Source organism: Hevea brasiliensis, chromosome 5 (assembly GCF_030052815.1).
Source record: "Hevea brasiliensis isolate MT/VB/25A 57/8 chromosome 5, ASM3005281v1, whole genome shotgun sequence".
In the NCBI taxonomy this organism is placed as follows: domain Eukaryota; kingdom Viridiplantae; phylum Streptophyta; class Magnoliopsida; order Malpighiales; family Euphorbiaceae; genus Hevea; species Hevea brasiliensis.
This window is the reverse complement of record NC_079497.1, coordinates 150173-174521: the sequence shown is the minus strand read 5'-3', so window position 1 is coordinate 174521 and position 24349 is coordinate 150173.

Here is a 24349-nt window from a genome sequence, read left to right as displayed (position 1 = left end):
TAGAGTCTGCAGTACAATCTGCAGATGTCTGTCATGCTCCTCTGCATTTCTCGAATATATCAAAATATAATCAATAAACACCACCACAAACTGGTCGAGATATGGTTTGAAGATAGTGTTCATCAGATCCATAAAAGCAGCTGGAGCATTTGTTAACCCGAATGGCATTACCAGAAACTCATAGTGGCCATACAGAGTTCTGAAAGCATTTTTTGGAATACTCTGCTCTTGCACCTTCAACTGATAATAACTAGATCCCAAATCAATTTTGGAGAATATAATTGCACCCTTCAACTGATCAAACAGATCATCAATGCGAGGCAATGGATATCTATTCTTTATTGTCACCTTATTCAACTGTCAGTAATCAATACATAAATGAAGAGTGCCATCTTTCTTCTTTACAAACAATACTGGCACTCCCCAAGGTGACACACTAGGGCAGAAGAAGCCCTTTTCAAGTAGTTCTTGCAACTGTATCTTCAATTCCTTCAACTTTGCTGGTGCCATTCTGTATGGTGTTATGGAGATGGGATCCACACCAGGTAGAACATTAATTTCAAACTGCACCTCTCTTTCTGGAGGTAATCTTGGTAATTCATCAGGAAACACATATGGAAAGTTATATACTGTAGGGATGTCCCTCAATGCTGGACTCCCCACTTGGGTGTCTACTACATGTGCCAAGTATGCTTCACACCCCTTGTTGATCATTTTTCTAGCTAGTGCAGCCGAAATAATGTTTGATGGAAATAGCTGCCGCTCCCCATGTATTACCACATCACTGTACTGAGGGAGACCAAAAGTGATTGTTTTCAGCCTACAGTCAATCATGGCATGATGCCTGGCTAACTAATCCATGCCCAAGATGATATCATAATCTCTGAAGGGCATTTCAATGAGATCAGACAGAAAAGTATGTCCTTGGATCACCAATGGACAATCTCTATACATTATATTAACCCTGACCTCTTGTCCTAACGGATTTGTTACTAGCACCTCAAAGTCCATTTTTGTATATGGAACAGCAATGCAATCAATGATGCTAGCACTCACATAAGAATGGGTAGAACCCGGATCAAATAACACAAACACATCTTGATTAAAAGTTGAGAAGGTACAAGCCACAACATCAAATGTCTCAGCCTCTTCTCTCTGTCTCATTGCATAGACTCTGACTGGAGCACTACCTTGCTCTGATTGTTTCACTGTTCCTTGGCTGCTGCTGGGTTACCTCTACCCCTGCCTCTACCTCTGTTGGGTGGTTGTGAACCTTTGGTAACAGGGCTCTGAACTAACCCTTCAGCAGTAGTAGGAGGTGGTCTAACTTTGCGAGTACTGGTGCATTCCTTGACAAAGTGCCCTGTGCCTCCACGGTTATAACAAGCTCCAATAGCCTTGTAGCACACCCCACCATGATTTCTTCCACAAGTTTCACATTGGCGGGGAGGGTAGGAACCTCTGGTACTCTGCTGACCAGATAGAGGAGGTTTCTATCCTGAATATCTTCCCTTACCGAACTTTTTACCACCTCTGCTATGTCCCCCATGGTTCTTCCTCTTTCTAGTAGGACCACTAGAACTCTGTTCTACTGACTTTCCCTCTTTCTCTGTCTTCTCTGATTTCTTTTTCTCTGGGGCCGCTTCAGATTCAATTCTTTCTAACTTTAGTGCTTGAGAAACAAGTTCAGAGAAGTTGTTATGTTTGAATCGGACCACTTGTAATCTGATACTGGGCTTCAAGCCGGTTTTAAACCTCTTACATCTCTCCCTGCTGGTAGCAAGTAGACTTACTGCATAATGGCTTAGGCGGGAAAATTCTCTTTCATATTCAGCCACTGATCTACTACCCTGTTTCAGACTTAGGAACTCTTGTAGCTTCTGGTCCACATAAGCATTAGGGACATATTTTTGTCTGAACTCCCTGAGAAAATCATTCCATTTTAGCATCGCAGTTCTACTGCATCGTGGGGAATGGTTTTCCACTACCATATGCATCCTCAGTAGTAGATATCGAATATTCAAATCTGAGCTCCTCTGTACAATGTAGCTTCTTGAAGACCCTATCCATTCTTTCTAACCACTGTTCTGCCTCTAGAGGATCTACTGTCCCATTGAACTCAATAGCGCCATATTTCATTAATTTATCATACTGCCTAGCAAAAGACTGTGGTTGTACCATTGGTGTCTGTAGTGGGACTTGAGTAGGCACATTACCAGCCATCTGTTGAAACATTGCGACCATCACGAGCGAATCGAGTAGGAAATCGCAGATCGAGGGGTGGTGCTCGATCCACTGACATTGTGTAGGGTTGGGGCATCCCCTTGTACCTCAGCCTCTATATATTGATTGACTGAACGATCACCCTCTTCCATAGTCAATTCGAGGATCTTAGACCTCCTGAACAAATAACATCAGAAGATTTCCTCCCGTTAGTGCATATTTATAATGTAATGTACTGTATGTATTAAACAATGACATTGAGCAGTTGTACTATAAAGAAAGAATATTCAAATTATAAGTGAAAAGAGAATTTAAAAACTTGCTCTGATACCACTAAAACATGTCACACCCTACCCCTCTGTAAGGCATAACATGATCCCGTAGTATACCTAATGAATTACCAACTTCGTCTACTGATAACCCATTAAATACACTACAAGGGATTTTAAAACTTTTCTTACTTCTTTTTGCAGTGGTGAGCACTATTTACAGGTGTTAAAAAAATTTTTTTGAACTGAAGGGAAACAGCTAACACATTTGAATTATTAGGAATTTCTGTAAAAATTTTGGCAGAGTGCCATTTGTATTTTGAATAAAGCAGTTTTTCAAAAACCTGTAAAAAACACTTCAAATATATTTCTCAATCTCAAACTCCAACATTTAATCAACACAATATGTTTCTCAACATTTGTCAACTCAAATCCATAATAATTTTTCAGTATTTTCAAAGGCTGATATAAAAGAAATATGGTACAAATTTTACAAGCCAAAATAACTCATAATTTATTTTACAACTTCAATATACAATTTTAATTTACAACTGCTCAAAACCAAGAACACTATATACATACAGTGAACATACATTATAATACAAAATGCAGAATATGCCATACTCAATATACCCGATGATCTCTCATTGAAGCACTAGCAGCCTAGTCTGCTGCCCTGTCAGTTTGTCTACCTGCGACAGCAATGAAAAGCTAACGCTGAGCCATTGTCTCAGTGGTGCACAACATTAATCAAATACAAATTTAAATCACAAATCATAAGTCATAAAAATAGTGGATACTTAAAACCATAGTTAAATTCAAAGACAATGAATGTCATAAAGAATTTAAACTCCATTTCACAATATTACAATAAATCTCAATAAATCAAAACATGGTTAAATTCAAAAGACAGTGAATGTCAATAAGAATTTAAACTCTATTTCACAATATCACAATGAATATCCATAAATCACGCACAGCTTAATCATGTTCCAAAGTTCAATTCATCCCAAAATCCAATGGCTAATGAGGAATTCAATTCATCCCAGAAGCTGATGGCTAATGAGGAATAACATAGCTAGCTAGCAAAAATATGAGTACTCATTCTATTCGTCCTCAACAGGCACACACCTCAACACTTCAGCCAGAGAGGGAATTCAATTCATCTCACTAGACAAGCTAGCGAGGAATTCAATCAATATACATGATAGCTGTGTTTTCAAACCATTTACAATGCTCTTCAATCCATAAGTATCCATCAAATATCATTTAAACAATTTCTCACAGTTTCAAACCATTTACAATGCTTTTCAAGCAATAAGTATGCATTCAAACACATTTTCACAATTTAAAACAGTAATATACAAATAGTTATAATTTATTTCAATTGAAAAATTCAAAAGAAATAACTATTGTGCACAAACCTCTGATAACTGTCTCTTGGCCCTGACTCAGTGTTTCCTTCCCTTTCCCTGAGTCTTTGCTAACTGAGAAACACAATTTGAAGTGTTTCAGTACTCATTTAAACTGTCTCTAACGATAATGCTTAATAATTAATTGAATGAATTCTATTATTTCCTTAGTCAACCTAAGATGTCGACCCTCGATGCAGTTTAGGTGAATTAGGTTTTAATGTTACCAATATGTCACATTTGTAGCCTTTTAGTATTGGTACATGTTACCAAATTCATTTCCATGTATTTTGCGTTTTATTGCAATTTATCGGATTTCGGTATACTAATTTGACCTAGCCGGATGACCTAGTTTCCTCAGTTTTCGGGTTTTGGTCAAAACTACAAACTTGTAGATCTATGTCTTATTGCATGCGGGGCAAAATTTCAGGCCATTCTGAGTTATGTAGACCAGGTTATGGTCATTTTACTATTGCTGGTCAGAATGTACCAAAATTGGTCACTTTAGGTCATTTTAGATCAATTTTGGTTCGGCCAGTTTTTGGACCCGAAATTGTGCAAGCTATTTGACTTGCTTATGGTCATTTATGGGCTTTGGTGTCTTCATAGGACTTGTAGATATATGTCTCAACTATTCATGGTAAAACTTTCAGGTCAATTAGACCTATTTTGAGTGAGTTATAGCCAAAACATTAACTACTGCCCAAATGGTCAATTTTCAGGCCTTAAATGCACTAATCCGGATTTGGTCATTTTTCAAGTTACCTTCCAAGCAGAATTTTGGTAAGCTTCCTTCATGAAAGTTGGCACTTTTTGTGCCTAGTTTCACCTCCAATTGGTCTCATACCAATTGGAGCCACACACATAAGGTTCTAAGCCAAAATACACACTGCCCTATTGCAAATTGTTCTTCACTCATCAAAGGACACATTTAACATTACCAAGTTACACATTCATGCCATTTCTGTTTTATACCATAACCCAAACACATTTTACTTCACATTGTTGGTCATTTTGGTAGCTTATAATCACACTCAATATGCACCTTATAGTACAAAATTTTCCAAGTCCAAATTACAAACAATTTAGCCACATAACCTAGCTCATTTACATGTCCACACTCACACCTTTATACACATGTACAAGCTGCCATAACAAGCATCATAATTCAATCATATAATTCCATAAACCAAACCATGGCATAACATATTTTGGTCCACACTTCAAATTGCCGAATTGTAATCTTTTTCAATTAGCTTTCCAAGATTCCAAAGTCAAGTATACATTCACATATACATTTAGTATACATCACCCAATTTATTCCTACACATATAAACACTTCATCAACACTTTAATCGACCATTTACATGCAAGGATAAACTGCCCTTAAGGAGTTTCCATGGCTGCCAAAAATATACATCTCCCTTAAAACATCAAACTCCAAAAATCTTTCCGCAATTCAATTACCCATAACATCCACACAAACTGTAATGAAGCAAGCATCAAAAATACCTACTTACCACTTTAGAAACTCTTCAAAACCTTGACTAAACTTGATCTTCTTGCTGCCTATCTACTGCCCAAGTGGTGTAGAACAATTTTAGTAAAGGATGGTTGAGGTTTCCATGGTTGGATCACGCTTGCATGAAGCTTCAAGGTGGACGGCAATGGAGGTTTTTCTCTCTTCCATTTTCGGCTGGATTTTGAGAGGTTGAAGAAGATGAATTTCTGTCCACAATGAAGGTTTAGTGGTCCACTTAGGTGAGGTGAGTGGAGCACTAAGTGAGATTTAATATTAGTTTAATCTTAAATTCCCAAATTCTCACATTAAGCTCCCAATTTTTGCTATTTAAACTATGTATCACCAATTTAATTTTTCATGACATTTTCCAAGTGTAATATCATGTATTTTTAATGGAAATTTATGTCAAAAGACAACTCGGGGTGTCAAATGATCACAATGCCCCTGTTCGGGTTGCATTCTCGATTTTTCGGTAACACCGGATTTTGTCATTTTCTCGATTTCTCACTTTTTTTGTACTAATTAATTAATTTTTCTTTGATATTTCTAATGGTATTTATACTTCAATAGACATTTATTTAAGTCCTAAAAATATTTTCCAGGGTTCTTCGCGATCCAGGGCTAGTCAACGGTCCACGCTATGACTTCTCGATGCGGTCACCCATCGCTAGGGTTCTCGGCTCGTTTAACTTGGTTACATTTTATTGTTATTATTTTTCCTTTGTTTTTCTTGTATTTTCTTTTCTTGTATTTCATTATTTTATGTCTCCTCATCCATATTTAAGTGTAGTTCTAGGCATCCTAGCTGTCCGGACAACACTGGTCACCGAAACAGTAGAATGCACTACCGAACTTAGGGGTGTTACATTATCAGATGTCATGACGATCTTCGAGCCGATCATTTCTTTGAGAAAAATGACCTGATCATGTTATATGAAGAACAATTAAAAGCCGGGCTTCGATTTCCCCTGAACGAATTCTATAGAGCCTTTCTGAAATTCCATCATATCTGTGTAGCCCAAGTGCATTCGAACTCCTAGCGGACTCTGGTGGCTTTCAGAGGTTTATGCCAAGCTAAAATCCTTGAGCCCACAGCGAAGGTTTTTGCAGAGTTGTATAGGCTTGCTCGGCGAAAGACGATGAATATTGGTTTTTCCAAGCTAAGTCAAACTGCTGGCTCTTCAACGATCTCTCTTCCTCGTTGAAGAACTGGAAAGATTAGTTTTTCATATTGAGGAGCAAGGACCCGAATGGCTTTGAGGGCATTCTATGTAGTTGGCAGTATTTGGTTCTTTTAGTTCCAAAAAAGATCACCCTAAATAAAGATGAGGATGCCATGGTGAAGGAGTTGAAGGATTAGGCGGCCACTCACAAGTACTCATGTTTGGATGCGGTTATGGCCGAACTAAAATGGTGGTTGATGTGAGTGATCGCCCATGAGGACTATAAGCTACAACTCCTTGACCTTGGCCCCAAGATCAGTATAATCTAGATCTTCAGTCTCCTAACTTTGGTGATCTCACTAACTTATTCTCTGTGCAGGTATGGTGGGAGCTGAGAGTGCAAAGGAGAGCCGTAAGCAAAAAAGGGAGCTCACTCAGAAAGTGCGGGAAATGAAAGTTGCCGTTACTGCTAATCAGACTCCAAGGCGAGACCTGGTAGAAGTACCGAGCTCTTCGTTCCGACCTCTAGAGCAGCCAGCCTCAAAGGTAGAGATCGTTCCTTCTCTACCTTGATAAGCTGAACCTCCACCTTTGCCAATCTCTTTAAGTGCAAAAGGGGGGCCTTCCCGACTAGTCGTAAGGACACTATTTTAAGGTGCTCAGGTCCTTATCCATTCTCTGGAAAGGAACTGTTTAGTTTGGGGTAATCCTGCCCTAGCCAAGGTCCTAAGTGCCACCATCTTCTTTCAAGAAGATCAGAATAGATTGGCCCCGAATAGCATTGATGATCTCCTGGCTCAGACGAAAAGCTTAGGTTTGGAGACTATTACGAACCAGCACATATTCAAAGAAAAGGCCCATCTCTTGAGACAGGAGATTCTGAAGGTGATCTAGGACGCAGCTTCCACCAAAGCCCAACACTCAACTGCTTGGGACCACATCGCTTAGGTAGAAGATCGGGTGAAGTCTTATGAGGAAAGGATAGTTAAACTAGAGCGGGAACTTGAAGATGCTTGGGCCTACCTATCTGTTGATGTCACTTGACTTACTGAAAAGATCAAGACAAAAAAAGAAAAGGCCCTGGCGAGGGAGGCTGGTGCTTATGTGAATGCTCATGATGATCTTCTAGGCGAGCTCGTGAAGCGCTATCCTGAGGAAGACTTCTCCTAGATGGAGGATCTCATCTCATGAGTTGAAGAATATAGCGAGAAGGAGCCTGAGAGAGAGAAAGGGAATGACAAAACTAAAAATGTACCAGAAGAGCAGGTTAGGGGAAACCCTCCTGCCGAATGACTTGTATATTTTTCTATTTTGAAATGAATTAAGTCTTTTCATGCTTAATTTTCTTGATGGGATCGGAAGACATCCAAACCAAATTGCATGAGTACTTAATCAATTGAATAAAGTTGAACATTAAACCTGAGACCAGTTATCAATCATAAAACATTAGGCCACTTTAAGAGATCGGAAAACCATTACATGTGAACATGAGATCGAACGGTGCTGTGACTGAATATTGACAGAAACCTTGAAACATTTGAAGAGCAATGTCACACCCTACCCCTCTGTAAGGCATAACATGATCCCATAGTATACCTAATGAATTACCAACTCCGTCTACTGGTAACCCATTAAATACACTACAAGGGATTTTAAAAACTTTTCTTACTTCTTTTACAGTGGTGAGCACTATTTACAGGTGTTAAAAACCTTTTTGAATTTAAGTGATAGAACTAACACATTTGAATTATTTGGAATTTCTGTAAAAATTTTGGCAGAGTGCCATCTGTATTTTGGATAAAACAGTTCTTCAAAAACTTGTAAAAAGCACTTCAATATATATTTCCAAATCTCAACTCCAACATGTTTCTCAACACAACATATTTCTCAACTCAAAACCATAGTAATTTTTCAAAGACTGAGATACAAGAAATATAATACAATTTTTTACAAGCCAAAATAACTCATAATTATTTTACAACTTCAATGTACAATTTGAATTTACAACTGCTCAAAATCAAAAACAATATGTACATACAAAGGAACATACATTACAAGATAAAATGCAAAATGTGGTATACTCATTATACCCGATAATCTCTCATTGGATATACTAGCGACTTAGTCTGCACGCTCTGTCTGTCTACTGCGACAAAGAATAAAGCTATCGCTGAGACAATGCCTCAGTGGTGCACAACATTAACCAAATACAACTTTAAATCACAATTCATAAATCATATAAATATTGGATACTTAAAACCATAGTTAATTTCAAGACAGTAATTGTCAACAAGAATTTAAACTCCATTTCTCAATATCACAATAAATTTCAATAACTCAGATCATGGTTGAATTCAAAAGACAGTATATGTCAATAAGAGTTTAAATTCATTTCACAATCTCGCAATACATATCAATAAATCACACACACAGCTTAATCATGTTCCAAAGTTCAATTCGTCCTAAAAGACGATGGCTAATGAGGTATCCAATTCGTCCCAAAAGTCGATGACTAATGAGGAATAACATAGCTAGCTAGCAAAAATATGAGTACTCATTCTATTCGTCCTCAACAGGCACACACCTCAGCACTTCAGCTAGAGAGGGAATTCAATTCATCCCACTAGACAAGCCAGTGAGGAATACAATCAATATACATGATAGCTGTGGTTTCAAACCATTTACTGTGCTTTTCAATCAATAAGTATCCATCAAATATCATTCAAACAATTTTTCACAGTTTCACAATTTAAAATAATAGTATGCAAATAGTCATAATTTATTTCAATTAAAAATAATTCAAAAGAAATAGCTGTTGTGCACAAACCTCGATAATCGCTCCTGTCCGACTCGTGTTTCCTTCCCTTTCCCTGAGTCTTTACTAACTGAGAAACACAATTTGAAGTGTTTCAGTACTAAATTAAACTGTCTCTATCGATAATGCTTGGTAAGTAATTCACTAAAAGCTATTATTTGCTTAATCAATCTAATATATCGACCTTCGATGCGTTCTAGGTAAATTAGGTTTTAGTGTTACTAATATGTCACATTCGATAGTCTTTTAGGGTTGGCACATGTTACCAATTTCATTTCCTTATTTAGTGCATTTTATTGGAACTTACTGGATTCCGGGATACTAGTTTGATCTAGCCGGACGACCTAGTTCCCTCGGTTTTTGGGTTTCGGTCAAAACTACAAACTTGTAGATCTATGTCTTATGGAACGTGGGGCAAAATTTCAGTTCATTCTGAGTTATGTAAACCAAGTTATGGTCATTTTACTATTGCTGGTCAAATGGTATCAAATTTGGCCATTTTAGGTCAATTTTGGTCAACTTTGGTTTGGCCAGTTTTTGGAACCGAATTTGTGCAAGCTGTTTGACTTGCTTATGGTCATTTCTAGGCTTTGGTGTCTTCATAAGACTTGTAGATATGGGTATGGTTAAAATTTCAGGTCAATTGGACCTGTTTTGAGTGAGTTATGGCCTAAACACTAACTGCTGCCCAAATGGTCAATTTTCAGGCCTTAATTGCACTTAATCCGGATTTGGTCATTTTTCAAGCTACCTTGCAAGCAGAATTTTGGTATGCTTCCTTCATGAAAGTTGGCACATTTTGTGCCTAGTTTCACCTCCAATTGGTCTCATACCAATTGGAGCCACACACTTAAAGTTATAGGCCTAAAACTCAGACTGCCTTATTGAAATTCTTGCATACACATCAAGCACTACTTTTAACACTCACCAACTTGACATTCAAGCCAATTCTGGTTGTACCATGACCTAAATATAATTCACAACACATAATAGGTCATTTTGGCAGCTTACAATTACATTCAATGTGCACCAACAATTGCAGAATTTGCCCAACTCAATTTACAACAATTTAACTCCATAACCAAGCTCATTCACATGTCCAACCTTCACACCACTATACATACATTCAAACTGCCATAACAACCAACACATTTTAACATCATTATTCCATAAACCAAGCATGAATTCCAGCATTCTTCAAGGGTTAGCAAACTGCCACAATGGTACACTTACATTCCATTACTTTCCAAGCTTTAAATTTCATTTTACATTTACATATACTAAGTATACATCACCTAAACAATTTCCTACACAATATACATTTAATCAATCATTTAATTTACCATTTACAAGCACAAATAACCTGCCTTCAAGGTATTTCCATGGTTGCCAAAATTACACATTCCCATTCAACATCAAACCTCAAAAATTTCTTCATAATTCAAACACCCATAACATGCTTACAAACTTTAACAAAGCAATATTCAAAAACTCAAACTTACCTATGGATGAGACTTATTAAATCTTCACCAAAACTTCTTGAAATTGTTATCAAACTCTTCCTTGTGATGTGGGGATAAATTTTAATGAAGCAACCTAGGTGTTTGGAGGTGAAATGAAGAGGATGATGAAGCTTAAAGCAAAACGGCCATGGAGAATTTCAAGCTTCTCATTTTGGCATGGATGGTCTTCAAAGGTTGAAGATGATGTTTTAGTGGAGCAATGTGCCCACTTAATACATATTATAATTCTTAGTGGTCCACTCACATTAATTAAACCATTTTATATGTTAAATGTGTTAATTACTTCATTTACTCTCCACTTTTGGCTATTTACATTAGGTATCACTAAATTTATTTTTCATTATATTTTCCAAGTGTAATATTATTTATTTTTAATGGAAATTTAGGTCAAAAGACAACTCAGGGTGTCAAATGACCACAATGCCCCTGTTCGAGTTGCATTCCCGATTTTTCGGTAACACCGGGTTTTGTCCGTTTTTTGATTTCTCACTTTTCTTTGTACTAATTATTTAATTTTTCTTTGATATTTCTAATGATATTTATACTTCAATAGACGTTTATTTAAGTCCTAAAAATATTTTCCAGGGTTCCCCGTGGTCCAGGGCTAGTCAACGGTCCACGCCGTGACTTCCCGGTGCGGTCACCCATCGCTAGGGTTCTCGGCTCGCTTAACTTGGTTACATTTCTTTGCTATTAATTTTCCTTTGTTTTTTCTTTATTTTCTCTCCTTGTATTTCATTATTTTATGTCTCCTCACTCATATCGAAGTATAGTTCTAGGCATCCTATTGTCCGGACAAAGATCGTCATCGAATGAGAACGCACCACCGAACATAGGGGTGTTACAAGCAATTTGGTAGAATTGTAAAGATTTGAAAATGACTTGAGCTTATTAGGGTCAGAATCATTATTTAGAGATAGGATAAAACCTTAGCTTTGTTGAGAAATGTTTGAACAATTCGAGCGAGATACATGATCACAGAACTATACGCAGATTTAAAATTTTGAGGTATTTGAACATAGTGAGATCAGAAAACAATGGCATGTAAGATCGAAGGGTCCGGGGATCCAATATCGATCCGAACACATCGAATAAAGAAGAAGAGATAGGAAAACAATCCAACTTTAGCGTGAGATCGAGTTATTCTGAAGACAAACCATTGCCGAATTCAGAAAGGCGACCTGTGATCGAGTCATTAGTTAAGAACGAATAAAATTAAGATGGATAATCCATTCAAGAAAACATAATGAAATTTCAATCTCATTACAACTTTAAAAGGAAATTGTATATTAAGTTATGCATTTGAGGGTTGACCAAAATATGGTGTCTATAGCTGCCCCTCTTTGCATAATTTCTATTAAAGAGAATGAAATTCTTTTGTATAAGAATTATGTAAAGATTTAGAACCATATTTTGGGTGGATGAAATTTTGAAATAAAATACTGCAAAATTGTATCATTGGGAATTCAAATCAACTTGAGTCTTGGATTCAGAGGTTGATAATAGATAAATACGAAAAGTTAAAAAACAACTTGGACCTTGAATCCAAAGATTGAAAATAAGAATCAAAGTACTGAAAGTTAAAGTGCTAAAAATTAAAATCAATTTGGATCTGAGACCCAAAGGTTGATAACAGGAAATTAATGCTAAAAATTAAAATCAACTTGGATCTTGAATCCAGAGGTTGATGACAGAAAATTATAGTGCTAAAAATTAAAATCAACTTGGATCTTGAACCCAGAGGTTGATAACAGGAAATTAATGCTGAAAATTAAAATTAACTTGGATCTTGAACCCAGAGGTTGATAATAGGAAATTAAAATCAACTTGGATCTTAAACCCAGAGGTTGATAACAGAAAATTAAATGCTGAAAATGAAAATCAACTTGGATTTTGAACCCAGAGGTTGATAACAGAAAATTAATGCTAAAAATTAAAATTAACTTGGATCTTGAATCCAGAGGTTGATAATAGGAAATTCCAAAGGTTGATAATAGGAAATTAAATGCTGTAAATTAAAATCAACTTGGATCTTGAATCCAAAGGTTGATAACAAGGAATTAAAATCAACTTGGATCTTGAACCCAGAGGTTGATAACAGGAAATTAAATGCTAAAAATTAAAATCAACTTTGATCTTGAATCTAGAGGTTGATAACAAGGAATTAAAATCAACTTGGATCTTGAACCCAGAGGTTGATAATAGGAAATTAATGCTGAAAATTAAAATCAACTTGGATCTTGAACCCAGAGGTTGATAACAGGAAATTAAATGCTAAAAATTATAATTAACTTGAATCTTGAACCCAGAGGTTGATAACAGGAAATTAAATGCTGAAAATTAAAATTAACTTGGATATTGAATCCAGATGTTGATAACAAGGAATCAAAGTGCTAAAAATTAAAATCAACATGGATCTTAAACCCAGAGGTTGATAACAGAAAATTAAATGCTAAAAAAAAATCAACTTAAAGCTAACTTAACCAACTATCGTAAATAAGTTTTCTGTATATACCTTCAATGCTCGCAAAGCAAATCTGATGCAGGGTGTTATTCCAGACAAATTTTACTTAACAACATCCCAAAGATAAACGATTGATGGAAAAGGCTAGAATGAGTTTCGAGGCTTGGCCCATGATTTTCTCCAGCACCCTTTTGGCTCCTTCCTTACTTTTTACTGTTTCTGACTAGAAGTGCCCTTTTAGATTTTCACCCCTAGTCCTTCTTTTTTTTTTTTTAACTCTCTTTTCTAGGGCGTCCTTTCAGATTTTCACCCTTCGCTCATTTTGCAGAAAGTGTCCTTTCGGGTTTTCACCTCCTTTCCCTCATTTTGCTAAGAGCGCCCTTTCGAGTTTTTACTACTACATTTTTTTTTACTCTCTTTTTCAGCTTAACAGGAAACGTCCTTGCAAGTTTTTGCTTCTTAGATGCATTAGTTGCCTGATGATTGTTTGCCCTCCTGTAAATCTCATAATAAAGTATATGAAGTTACCTGTGTTTAGATTCTCATCTTATAAGAAAGCTTTCAACAAATCAATAGCGCATAAACCAAGTTAGATGAGATATGCACAAATTTATTCATGGCATAAGAAAATAATCATTAAAAGAACAAAGGTACAATTTTATGGCTAAGAGTACAGAAATAAATCCCACAAACGTCGTCAGTTAACTTTAAAGCCCCTCAGCTGCTATCTTTTCAAGTGACCTTCTTAAAGGCATGCTGTATATTTTACTGTCCTTTGATCTCGGAATCATCCTTGTTCCTTCGCCGTCTTTGACTTGAAGCGCCTTTTTAGTTTTCACTCCCAGCTTTTTTTTTTAGCTCTCTTTTCTAGGGCATCCTTTTGGATTTTCACCCTTCGCTCATTTTGCAGAAAGTGCTCTTTTGGGTTTTTGCCTCCTTTCCTTCATTTTTCTAGGAGCGCCCTTTCGAGTTTTTACTCCTACCTTTTTTTTTATGCATAATATCTTTTTACAGCATCCGCATTCACTGGCCTCGGCAATTCTTCCCCATTCATGTGAGTTAAGATGAGTGCACCACTAGAAAATGTTTTTTTAACCACATAAGGCCCTTCATAAATTGGTAACCACTTGCCCCGAAAATCACTTTGATTCGGGAGGATCTTCTTTAAAAGTAGATCTCCTAATTGGAATTCGCCCGGGCGTATGTTCTTATCAAATGCTCTGGCCATCCTTCTTTGGTATAATTGCCCATGGCATACTACTGTCAGTGTTTTGTCATTTATCAAATTCAACTGATCTAACCTTGATTGAACCCATTCCGTTTCATCTAGTTCTGCCTCTTTTGAAACCTTTAAAGAAGGAATTTCTACCTCTATTGGCAAAACAGCTTCCATCCCGTAGACCAACGAATATGGAGTTGTCCCGGTTGATGTTTGTACAGTAGTTTGATAGGCATGAAGTGCAAAGGGAAGCATATCATGCCAATCTTTATAAGTGACTGTAATTTTTTTTATTAGCCACTTGAGGTTTTTATTGGCAGCTTCTACAGCTCCATTCATCTAGGCTCGATATGGCGATGAATTGAGATGTCGTATTTTGTACTGATCACACAACTTCTGGATCATTGGACCATTTAAATTCTTGGGATTATCAGTGACAATCTCCCTAGGAAGACCATACTGGCAGATAATATTATTCTTGAAGAATTTTAGAAAGGTGTTTTGAGTGATGTGAGCATATGAAGTAGCTTTAACCCATTTAGTGAAGTAGTCGATGGCTACTAAAATGAATCTATGCCCATTGAATGCTTTTGGGTTAATCGGGCTGATTACATCAATACCTCACATTGCAAAAGGCCATGGTGAGATGAGATTGTAGAGCTGATGTGGCGGGACATTTATCTGATTAGCATAAATTTGGCATTTGTGACACCTCTAGAAGTACTCAATGCAATCGTTTTCCAAAGTGGTCTAGAAGTAACCCCACCTGAAGATCTGCTTTGCCATCATATAGCCATTGCTATGAGTAGCGCAGTTCCCTTCATGGGTTTCAAATATAATTCTCCTTGCTTCTTTGGCATTTACGCACCTCTACAACTCACCATTGGAGCTTCTCTTGTATAAGATTTCTCCACTCGGGAAGTATCCCATTACTAATCTTCTGATCATTCTCCTTTCGTTTATGCTTGCTCCAGAAGGATGTTCTTTATTTTTTATGTAAACTTGGACATCATGATACTAGGGTTTGCCATCCGTTTCTTCTTCGATCATAAAGCAATACGCTGGCTCACTTCTTGCTTTGATTTGTAATAACTGCATTATCTGCCCTTCCTCCATCTAATTCATCACTACCAGAGTAGCTAAAGCGTCAGCAAATTAGTTCTTGTCCCGGCTCAGGTGAGTGAAAGAAATCTCTTCAAATTTCTTGATTAGTTCAAGGAGATATTTTTGATACGGGATTAGTTTTGAATCTTTAGTTTTCCATTCCCCTTTGCCTTGGTAAATGATCAGAGCTGAATCCCCATACACCTCTAATTTCTTTATCTTCATTTCAATGGCTACTTGTAAGCCACTCACGCAAGCTTTATACTCTGCTACGTTGTTTGTACAGTTGAACCTCAGCTTAATAGCTATTGGGAAATGTCTCCCATCTAGGGGAACAAGCACTGCTCCAATCCCATTACCTACTAAATTGACAGCTCCATCAAAATACATTTTCCATACATCATTTGGACCCTTGGCATCATTGCCCACTGCATTAATATAGTTGTCTAGGAATTCAAAATCCAAGGCTTCGTAATCATTGATTGGGTTTTCAGCTAGGAGGTCAACTATCACACTCCCTTTTATTGCTTTTCTTGTCATATAGACTATGTCATATTGAGAAAGTATGACCTGCCATTTCACTAATCTCCCAAGTATGAAAGGGCTTTCAAATACATACTTAATTGGATCCATCCTAGAGATGAGCTATGTGACGCCCCTTACCCGTCTACTGTATAGCCGAGCAAGAAGTGCCACATTCAGTACCGGAGCGCCCTATCTTGTCTTATCATGTCCATTGTAACTTTTAATATTATTTAAAGGCATGTAATCCATGTGTAGAAATTTTTTTTTTAAATTGTCATAAACCTTTTTATAACTGATTTCTGTGGAGACCCAGACAGAGCCTCTCCTGTTTTATTAGAATCTTACGGGTTCCACTAATCACCTGTTACTTTCCAAGCTTTAAATTTGAAGCTTTAAATTTCATTTTACATTTACATATACTAAGTATACATCACCTAAATAATTTCCTACACAATATACATTTAATCAATAATTTAATTCACCATTTACAAGCACAAATAACCTGCCTTCAAGGTATTTCCATGGCTACCAAAATTACACATTCCCATTCAACACAAACCTCAAAAATTTCTTCATAATTCAAACACCCATAACATGCTTACAAACTTTAACAAAGCCATATTCAAAAACTCAAACTTGCCTATGGATGAGACTTCTTAAATCTTCACCAAAACTTCTTGAAATTGTTATCAAACTCTTCCTTGTGATGTGGGGATAAATTTTAATGAAGCAACCTAGGTGTTTGGAGGTGAAATGAAGAGGATGATGAAGCTTAAACCAAAACGGCCATAGAGGATTTCAAGCTTCTCATTTCGGCATGGATGGTCTTCAAAGGTTGAAGATGATGTTTTAGTGGAGCAATCTGCCCACTTAATACATATTATAATTCTTAGTGGTCCACTCACATTAATTAAAACATTTTATATGTTAAATGTGTTAATTACTCCATTTACTCTCCACTTTTGGCTATTTACATTAGGTACCCCTAAATTAAATTTTCATTACATTTTCCAAGTATAATATTATTTATTTTTAATGGACATTTAGGTCGAAAGACAACTCGGGGTGTCAAATGACCACAATGCCCCTGTTCGGGTTGCATTCCCGATTTTTCGGTAACACCGGATTTTGTCCGTTTTTTGATTTCTAACTTTTCTTTGTACTAATTATTTAATTTTTCTTTGATATTTCTAATGATATTTATACTTCAATAGATGTTTATTTAAGTCCTAAAAATATTTTCCAGGGTTCCCCACAGTCCAGGGCTAGTCAATGGTCCACGCCGTGACTTCCCGGTGCGGTCACCCATCGCTAGGGTTCTCGGCTCGCTTAACTTGGTTACATTTCTTTGCTATTATTTTTCCTTTGTTTTTTCTTTATTTTCTCTTCTTGTATTTCATTATTTTATGTCTCCTCACTCATATCGAAGTATAGTTCTAGGCATCCTAGCTGTCCGGACAACACTGGTCACTGGAACAGTAGAACGCACTACCGAACATAGGGGTGTTACAATTCTCCCCCCCTTAAATAAATTTCGTCTCGAAATTTTACCTTGTATTAGTCTCTGAACAGTTGTGGGTGCTGTCTCCTCATTTCCTCTTCACGTTCCCAAGTAGCTTCCTGGCCTGAATGATGGTTCCACAGCACTTTAACTAGGTGTATCTGTTTGTTCCTCAACCGCTTCACCTCATAAGCCAGAATTTTTATGGGTTCTTCCTCATATGAGAGGTCTGGATTTACTTCAATCTCTTCAACTGATAGTACATGAGATGGGTCAGATCTGTACCTCCTTAACATGGATACATGAAAGACATTGTGTATCCTTGCTAACTCTGGAGGTAATGCCAACCGATATGCCAAAGGACCCACTCTTTCCAGAACCTCATATGGTCCGATGAAACGAGGACTCATTTTCCCCTTTCTGCCAAATCTCACAATTCTCTTCCAAGGAGAAACTTTGAGGAATACCTTATCACCCACTGCATATTCAATATCCCTTCTCTTCAGATCAACATAGGATTTCTGACGGCGATGCGACCTTGAGTCTATCTCTCGATCAATCTGATCTTTTCCTCTTCATCGAACAATTTCTGGCCCAACCATCTTCCTTTCACCTACTTCATCCCAACATAAGGGAGTTATACACTTTCTACCATACAAAGCTTCATATGGAGGCATCCCTATGCTTGATTGGTAGCTGTTGTTATAAGCAAACTCAATCAAAGGCAAGTGTGTATCCCAACTACCTTCAAATTCAGTCACACAAGCCCGTAGCATATCCTCCAATATCTGAATAACCCTCTCAAACTGGCCATCTGTCTGTGGGTGGAATGCTGTGCTGAAGTTCAATCTAGTTCCTAGGGCTCTCTGAAGACTACCCCAGAATCTAGAAGTGAACCTAGGATCTCTGTCAGACACAATTAATACTGGCACTCCATGCAGTTTTACAATCTCATTTATGTACAATCTGGCCAATCTTTCCAGGCTATAGTCCATCCGGACTGGCAAAAAGTGAGCAAACTTAGTTAATCTGTCAACTATAACCCATACTGCATCATGACTACTCTGTGTCCATGGAAGTCCTGTAACAAAATCCATAGTTATCCGTTCCCATTTCCACTGCATCGACAAAGGATGTAACAAACCAAATTGAAACTTGATGTTCGCCTTTACTTGCTGACAAGTTAGGCATTTGGAAACAAATTCAGCTATATCTCTCTTCATACCCATCCACCAGTAATGTTCTTTCAGCCCTCTGTACATTTTAGTTCCACCAGGGTGCATAGCAAATGGAGACTCATGTGCTTCCTTCATAATGATCTGTCTCAATTTTACATCACTAGGAACGCACATTCTGCCCTGATGTAGTAATAAACCATCATCTCTGACAGAGAATTCAGGTTTCTTGCCCTGCTGGACTTCTTTCAGTAGCTTCTGATATTTTTCATCACTCTGAGCAGCCATTCTGATCTGATCAATCAACACTGGCTGTACATGCCATGCAACTACTGTCTGTCCCTCATCATCAATCTCTAAACTGGCATGTTGTGCTTTCAATTCATATACCATGGACAAAGGATAAACTCTGAGAGTTGCCATAGTCTTGCGACTTAAGGCATCAGCCACCACATTTGCTTTCCCTGGCTGATAGTCTATTAAGCAATCATAGTCTTTAATGAGTTCTAACCATCTCTTCTGCCTCAAATTCAATTCCTTCTGGGTGCCCAAATACTTCAAGCTCTTGTGATCTGTATAAATGTAGCATTTCTCCCCATACAAATAGTGTCTCCAGATCTTCAGAGCAAAAACAATAGCTGCTAGCTCCAGATCATGTGTTGGGTAGTTCCTCTCATGCGGTTTCAGCTGGAGTGATGCATAAGCAAAGTCATTCGGATCTTGCATCAGTACACAACCTAACCCATTGTGAGAAACATCACTATAAACTGTGTATTCTTTACCCGGAGTAGGTAAAGTGAGAACTGGAGCTTCAGTTAAACACCTCTTTAACTCATCAAAACTCTGCTTGCATTTATCAGTCCAATGAAATTTTACATCTTTCCGAAGCAATTTGGTCAGTGGAGAAGATAACATAGAAAACCCTTTTACAAACCGACGGTAATATCCAGCTAAACCCAAAAAACTGCGAATTTCTGTGATGTTCCTGGGCGGCTTCCAATTAAGGATAGGTTCTACCTTGCTGGAATCTACCTTGATCCCTTCAGCTGACACAACATGTCCTAAAAAGGAGATTTCTTTCAACCAAAATTCACACTTCGACAATTTAGCGTATAGCTGTTTCTCCCTTAAAGTCTGCAGTACAATCCGCAGATGTCTGTCATGCTCCTCTACATTCCTCGAATATATCAAAATGTCATCAATAAACACCACCACAAATTGATCAAGATATGGTCTGAAGATAGTGTTCATCAGATCCATAAAAGCAGCTGGAGCATTTGTTAACCCGAATGGCATTACTAGAAACTCGTAGTGGCCATACCGAGTTCTGAAAGTAGTTTTTGGAATACTCTGCTCTTGCACCTTCAACTGATAATAACCGGATCGCAAATCAATTTTGAAGAATACAGCTACACCCTTCAACTGATCAAACAGATCATCAATGCGAGGCAATGGATATCTGTTCTTTATTGTCACCTTATTCAACTACCGGTAGTCAATGCATAAGCGGAGAGTACCATCCTTCTTCTTAACAAACAACACTGGTGCTCCCCAAGGTGACACACTAGGGCGGATGAAGCCCTTTTCAAGTAATTCTTGCAATTGTATCTTCAACTCCTTCAACTCTGCTGGTGCCATTCTGTATGGCGTTATGGAGATTAGATCCACACCAGGCATAACATTAATTTCAAACTGCACTTCTCTTTCCGGAGGTAATCCTAGCAATTCATCAGGAAATACATCTGGAAAGTCACATACTGTAGGGATGTCTTTCAATGCTGGACTCCCCACTTGGGTATCTACCACATGTGCCAAGTATGCTTCACACCCCTTTCTGATCATTTTTCTGGCTAGTGCAGCCGAAATGATGTTTGATGGCAATAACTGCCTCTCCCCATGTATTACCACATCACTGTACTGAGGGAGACCAAAAGTGATTGTTTTCAGCCTACAGTCAATCATGGCATGATGCCTAGCTAACTAATCCATGCCCAAGATGATATCATAATCTCTGAAGGGCATTTCAATGAAATCAGACAGAAAAGTGTGTCTTTGGATCACCAAAGGACAATCTCTATACATTCTATTAACCCTGACCTCCTGTCCTAGTGGACTTGTTACTAGCACCTCAAAGTCCATTTTTGTACATGGAACAGCAATGCAATCAATGATGCTAGCACTCACATAAGAATGGGTAGAACCCAGATCAAATAACACAAACACATTCTGATTAAAAGTTGAAAATGTACCAGCCACAACATCAGATGTCTCGGCCTCTTCCCTTTATCTTATTGCATAGATTCTGACCGGAGCACTGTCTTGCTCTGAATGTTTCACTGTGCCTTGGCTGCCTGCTGGGCTACCTCTACCCCTGCCTCTACCTCTGCTAGGTGGTTGTGAACTTCTAGTGACAGGGCTCTGAACTGACCCTTCTGCAGTAGTAGGAGGTGGTCCAACTCTGTGACTACTAGTGCAGTCCTTGGCAAAGTGTCCTGTGCCTCCACAGTTATAACAGGCTCCAATAGCCTTATAGCATATCCCACCATGATTTTTTCCACAAGTTTCACATTGGCGGGGAGGATAGGAACTTCTGGAACTCTGCTGACCAGATAGTGGAGGTCTCTGTCCTGAATATCTTCCCCTACCAGACTTCTTGCCACCTCTGCCATGTCCCCCATAGTTCTTCCTCTTTCCAGTAGGACCACTGGAACTCTGTTCTACTGATTTTCCCTCTTTCTCTGTCTTCTCTGATTTCTTTTTCTCAGGAGCAGCTTCAAACTCAATTCTTTCCAACTCTAGGGCTTGAGAAATAAGTTCAGAGAAGTTAGTGTGTTTGAAACCGACCACTTGTAATCTGATACTGGGCTTTAAGCCAGTTTTAAACCTCTTGCATCTCTCCCTGCTAGTGGAAAGTAAACTCACTGCATAATGGCTTAGGTGGGAAAATTCTCTTTCGTACTCAGCCACTGATCTGTCCCCTTGTTTCAGACTTAGGAATTCTTTTAATTTCTGGTCTACATAAGCATTAGGGACATATTTTTGTCTGAATTCCCTGAGAAAGTCATTCCATGTTAGCACTGCAGGTTCTACCAGACAGTGGGGAATGGTTTTCCACCAGTCATAAGCATCCCCCTGTAACAAAGATACAGAGTATTCAAATCTGAGCTCCTCTGTGCAATGCAGTTTCTTGAATACCCTATCCATCCTTTCTAACCACTGTTCAGCCTCTAGAGGATTTACTGTCCCCTTGAACTCTGTAGCCCCATACTTCATCAATTTGTCATACTGCCTAGTAGGAGACTGTGGTTGTACCACTGGTGTCTGTATTGGGACTTGAGTAGGCACATTACCAGCCATTTGTTGGAACATTGCAGCCATCTGCTGAGCGAATCGAGCAGAAATCGTGGTACTCACTGGGCCGTGTCACGAACCACTAACATTGTGTAGGGCTAGGGCATCCCCTATCACCTCAGCCTCAATAGATTGATCGACTGAATGATCACCCTCTTCCATAGTCAATGCGAGGATCTTAGACCTCCTGAATAATTAACACAAGGAGATTTCCTCCCGTTAGTGCATATTTATAATGTAATGTACTGTATGTATCAAACAATGATATTGAGCAGTTGTACTATGAAGAAAGAATATTCAAGTAACATGTGAAAATAGAATTTAAAAACTAGCTCTGATACCACTAAAACATGTCACACCCTACCCCTCTGTAAGGCATAACATGATCCCGTAGTATACCTAATAAATTACCAACTCCGTCTACTGATAACCCATTAAATACACTATAAGGGATTTTAAAAACTTTTCTTACTTCTTTTACAGTGGTGAGCACTATTTACAGGTGTTAAAAACCTTTTTGAATTAAAGTGATAGAACTAACACATTTGAATTATTTGGAATTTCTGTAAAAATTTTGGCAGAGTGCCATCTGTATTTTGGATAAAACAGTTCTTCAAAAACCTATAAAAAGCACTTCAATATATATTTTCAAATCTCAACTCCAACATGTTTCTCAACACAACATATTTCTCAACTTAAAACCATAGTAATTTTTCAAAGACTGAGATACAAGAAATATAATACAATTTTTTACAAGCCAAAACAACTCATAATTATTTTACAACTTCAATGTATAATTTGAATTTACAACTGCTCAAAACCAAAAACAATATGTACATACAGTGAAAATACATTACAGTACAAAACGCAACATGTGGTATACTCATTATACCCGATAATCTCTCGCTGGATGTACTAGCAGCCTAGTCTGCTGCCCTGTCTGTCTGTCTACCTACGACAGCAATAAAAAGCTATCACTGAGACAATGTCTCAGTGGTGCACAACATTAACCAAATACAACTTTAAATCACAATTCATAAATCATATAAATAGTGGATACTTAAAACCATAGTTAATTTCAAGACAGTAATTGTCAATAAGAATTTAAACTCCATTTCTCAATATCACAATAAATTTCAATAAGTCAAATCATGGTTGAATTCAAAAGACAGTATATGTCAATAAGAGTTTAAATTCATTTCACAATCTCGCAATACATATTAATAAATCACACACACAGCTTAATCATGTTCCAAAGTTCAATTCATCCCAAAAGCCGATGGCTAATGAGGTATCCAATTCGTCCCAAAAGTCGATGACTAATGAGGAATAACATTACTAGCTAGCAAAAATATGAGTACTCATTCTATTCGTCCTCAACAGGCACACACCTCAACACTTCAGCCAGAGAGGGAATTCAATTCATCCCACTAGACAAGCCAGTGAGGAATACAATCAATATACATGATAGCTGTGGTTTCAAACCATTTACAGTGCTTTTCAATCAAAAAGTATCCATCAAATATCATTCAAATAATTTTTCACAGTTTTACAATTTAAAACAATAATATGCAAATAGTCATAATTTATTTCAATTAAAAATAATTCAAAAGAAATAGCTGTTGTACACAAACCTCTGATAACTATCTCCTGGTCTGTACTCAGTGTTTCCTTCCCTTTCCCTGAGTCTTTACTAACTGAGAAACACAATTTGAAGTGTTTCAGTACTAAATTAAACTGTCTCTATTGATAATGCTTAATGAGTAATTCACTGAAAGCTATTATTTGCTTAATCAATCTAATATATCGACCCTCGATGCGTTCTAGGTAAATTAGGTTTTAGTGTTACTAATATGTCACATTCGATAGTCTTTTAGGGTTGGTACATGTTACCAATTTCATTTCCTTGTTTAGTGCATTTTATTGGAACTTGCTGGATTCCGGGATACAAGTTTGATCTAACCGGACGACCTAGTTCCCTCGGTTTTTGGGTTTCGATCAAAACTATAAAATTGTAGATCTATGTCTTATGGAATGGGGCGCAAAATTTCAGGTCATTCTGAGTTATGTAGACCAAGTTATG